At 37.9% G+C, this 4,461-nt stretch overlaps 1 long non-coding RNA gene across 1 annotated transcript; it reads left to right on the forward strand.

The window, feature by feature from the left end:
- The first annotated feature begins 3,001 nt into the window (after nucleotides 1–3,001).
- Nucleotides 3,002–3,308, forward strand: LOC122004826. The gene is made up of 3 exons (XR_006118249.1): nucleotides 3,002–3,065; nucleotides 3,148–3,205; nucleotides 3,290–3,308. It is a non-coding gene; the product is annotated as an uncharacterized LOC122004826 (long non-coding RNA).
- The last annotated feature ends 1,153 nt before the right edge of the window (nucleotides 3,309–4,461 follow it).

A 4,461-nucleotide genomic window follows, 5' to 3' on the forward strand; every position in this document is an offset into this window, starting at 1 on the left:
ACATGGCATGAGACATTGGTAGAAGTCTTAATACTCTCACTGTATGTCAGATTCTGTTTCATTGTTTCCTAAGAATCAGGAAGGGAATGGATTACTGCTTGAACCTATTGTTCATAGTCAACTTATGACCAACAGTTTTTAGCTCCCGAATCATATTCACTATTTCCCTCAGATGTTGAGTCATGGTGACATTTAGACACTTTTTGCAACTGTCAAACTTAATTGCCAACTGACGAAACTTACTGAGACTTACTCCATTGTACTTCTCTCTAAGGACTGCCTAGACAGCATGAGCTGATGGTAATGGCTCATACTCAAATATCAGGTCATCCACTATTGAACTAATCAATATTCCCTTAGTAGTGGAGTCCTTCCTTTTCCATGCCTTATAGGTAAGGTCACATTTGTGCTGTGTTATAGGAACATTAATCGATTCTTCCATGAACATTACAACCTCTAGAACTTCTTATTCCTCAAGAACGTATTGCATCTTAAGATGATAAATTTTGTAGTTATCCCTATATAATTTCTCTCCCTTATTGAATTTAGCTATGATGTTTTTAGTTGCCATAATCTATAAATAAACATATTATTTAGTTATTCAGTGTAATTTATATGTGTGCAATATATGATTGACTCAATGTTAATTTGAATTGGTTTATAAAATTAAATGATAAATATGTTTCCACTCATCATTCATATGACCAATCAAATCAATATTGATCAATATATACTACTACACACATCCCAACAAATGAACTAATCATAGAATGAACAAATCATTAACCAAACCTGAACTGATCATGAAATGAACTAATCATTTTTAAGTTTATTAACACATAACATAACATTTCATAAAGTAGTACTGTTCGTACATAACAACAGTTTTTACTAACATGATTTTATTAAACTTAATGAGCTAATACTGTTCATATATAATGATAGTAACAACAACAACACTCTAATAAGCTAGATAAGCTAATACCATTGCCACTAAGACAAACACTAGTGTAGAGGTCAACACTATCCCTTTCATCCTGAACTCAATTAGGGCAATCTTAGGTAGACCAGCTTTAGGATTCTCTATTAGATCTACATTTGGATCCTCTTGTGGATTCTTCTCAAACTCTTCAGGATCCTCTTGATTCACATGGTGAAGTAGCTCCACACACAACTGTGCATATGAGATTCGCCCTTCGGAGAGATCCCATAAATGGTGTGCTACTTCATTAAGGTGTATTGGTAGCGATCAGACCAAAACCCAAATCCTATAATTATCCAAAATTTGAAACTCTTCCTACTCGAGCTTCCAGAACAGTCGATCAAGTCATCTAATAAGTCCTCTGAGTCTGTAAACTATGTCATACTCAATCTCTTCAATCTTCTCTCTCAGCTCATTACATCACATGTCATGACGGGTCATCATGTATATCATCCTCGGTATCTAGAATGAAAAATAACAATGTTTATATAAAATCGACAAACCAGTAACAAAACTGGTTCATTTCAATTCACACATATGCATAAAACCAATACATAGAATAACTAAGCAAATAAGAAAAATAAATTTTTTTATTTGAGGAGATCCAGTTGACTAACACACTAGACCAATCGATTGGATAACTAGATCCTAAGTCCCCTACCCTCATCAAAACTAATCTAATTGAAATGTTTAGTTGTTATTGTTTAACCTAAGCTCATTTAAGTTTAAACTAGACTTATTGATCAAATCAATGTTATTTGATCAATCCTACCCCATTAGACAATTTGACCAATATGGCCTATTAAAACAAATATAGTCCACTTGATCAAATCTGGAAAGGTCCAGTCAAACTAAATTCAATGTGGTCTGATTGAATCAAACTGATCTGGTTAAACCAACCAATGATTTAAACGAAATCGGGGTCTAAAAGGACTAACCTGATCTAGTTAAATCAATCAATGATTTAAACCAAACCTTGGTCTAACTTGACCAAACTATCACTACAACAAAAACCTTCATAGACATCAGTGGAACAACAACGGTTTTAAGCAAAAATCGATGTCTTTGAGTATTTTACACCGGTTTTTCCAAAAATCGGTGTCTATGAGCGCAGATTTTCGCTCATAGACATTGATTTTTTAGGCGATGTCTATGAGCGCCCGTTTTTTCGTTAATAGACACCGATTTTAACATCGGTTTTTAAAATCCGATGTCTATGATAATTTTCCCACCAATACTTAGCTAAAATTTTCAACTCTTCCCTCTAACCTAACCCTATATGCTGCCGTCCACGGGAGGCAGAGAGAGAGAGCCGTCTTCGGGCGACTCACCTTCTCTGCCTCTACCTTCTCCTCCCCTCCCATCGCCGACCCAATCTCGACCTCCTTCATTCTCCCAATTCGAAGCAGACAGAAACAGAGATCGGAGATCTGTGGTTCCGATTCACCGCTCGATCCGCCAAGATGCAGATAGGTTCCGAGAAGGCGTCGTCCCTTGATCTCTTGTCGGTCGTCATCGCCTCCCTCTCCGACGGATATGGGCTCGATTCCAGCACCGGGGATGCGTTCGTGGAGAACCGGCTGCTGATCGTCGTCCTGAGCATAGTCATCGTCGTGCTTGTCGGTTGCGTGGCAATCTTCTTCGTCTGGCGATCGAGCGGAAGGAAGCCCGTCGAGCCGCCGAAGTCGCTAGTGGTGAAGACCCAGATGGATACAAAGGAGGACCAAGGGAAGAAGAAGGTCACCGTCTTCTTCGGGACGCAGACCAGGACGGCTGAGGGGTTCGCGAAGGTTAGGGTTTTTATCCGAGTAGTTCGTTTTTTGAATTTTTCTCCCATGATCTTAGATTTTCCCCCCTTCTAGGCGCTGGCTGAGGAGGCAAAAGCACGGTACCCTAATGCCATATTTAAAGTCATGGATATCGTAAGATTATCTTCCTTCTGTTTCAGATCATTGGAAATACTACTGATTAATTGACTGATCTATAGTTAGTTTCCTCAATTATAGGACGAATATGCTACTGAGGATGATGAATACGAGGAGAACCTGAAAAAGGAGAGCTTGGCTTTGTTCTTCTTGGCTACGTAAGTTGAAAGTCAGGAATTTTTTGTTTTTATAAACGATCAGTTTCCTCAAAGTTCGAGCTGATCCCTTTGTTTTCTTTAGGTATGGAGATGGCGAGCCTACTGATAATGCTGCCCGGTTCTACAAATGGTTTACAGAGGTTCTGGAAACATGCACATTTAGTTAATCTATTCTACCAATAATCCTTTTGCCTTGATCGATTGCTGATTATTAGTTTTTATAGGGGAAAGAAAGAGGAACCTGGTTGGAAAATCTTCAATTTGGTGTGTTTAGTTTGGGCAATCAGCAATATGAACATTTTAATCAGCAATATGAAATTGTCAATATGAACAGTTGAGTAGACATGTTATCTGTGAGTTTCATACATACAACTGTAATGTAGTAGTCATGTGCAAGTTTGTAGATGTGTTTAATGAATTTAAGCATCATTCGTACTTGGATATTCTTCTATATTTTTTTTCCTCTGCATAGGCGCCAAGCACATTGTCCAAGTGGGGTTGGGAGATGATGATCAGGGTATTGAGGATGACTTCTCTGCATGGTATGTAGTATCAGCAAACTTTTATGCATGCCATCCAAATTTCAATGTCGGCTACTGCTATTTTTTAGTTTTCTATTTTTTTTCTCTTTTGCCCATCATTATCTCATTACTCCTGTGTGGAATATGAAATATCAACTGTACTTTCAGGAGGGAGCTTCTTTGGCCGGAGTTGGATAAGTTACTTCAGGATGAAAATGAGACAGGTGCATCTACTCCTTATATAGCTGCCATTCCTGAATACCGGGTTGTATTTGTCAAGCTTGAATGACCTTGCGTGAGTCTTTAATGACCTTGTGCAAGCTTTTGGCCTCGGATTTGAAGTCTAACAAATATGATCATGGATTTTTCTTGTGGAATGTTGAGAACTTCCCGCTTGTATACATTTCCTTAATTTATTTTGTTCTTATCGAAATAGATGGGGTTTTGATTACATGTCCAATGCCTATATTATGTCCAGATAAGGTGCTAGTTAAATGTGTCCTTGACAAATCTCTAAAGATGATTGCTTTTCTAATTTGTTAAGTACTGATTTCTGACTTACATGCCACTGAAATATTTTCTAAATCTGAAACACACACTCAGAAGAATTTTTTTTTTGTATTATTTGTGTGCCTTTACCTTCATTAGATTCGTCTGGCAGGAAGATGTTGTTGATGAATATATAGATTCGTGCATATGTAAGTGAAACCCTTCCCATTGTTTGACAAAAGATGACATATTCTCAGACTGAAGCAACACAATGGCATATTAAAAGGTGGAGCAAAAGCATGCTCTGGTGGAAGGCCTTGGAGTCTTGCATGTATTATTCGAGGATTCAAGGATCGAAGTGAAGGTAAATGTCTTTGCTTGACTTT

This window comes from Zingiber officinale, chromosome 7B (assembly GCF_018446385.1).
Source record: "Zingiber officinale cultivar Zhangliang chromosome 7B, Zo_v1.1, whole genome shotgun sequence".
NCBI classification, from domain to species: Eukaryota; Viridiplantae; Streptophyta; class Magnoliopsida; order Zingiberales; family Zingiberaceae; genus Zingiber; species Zingiber officinale.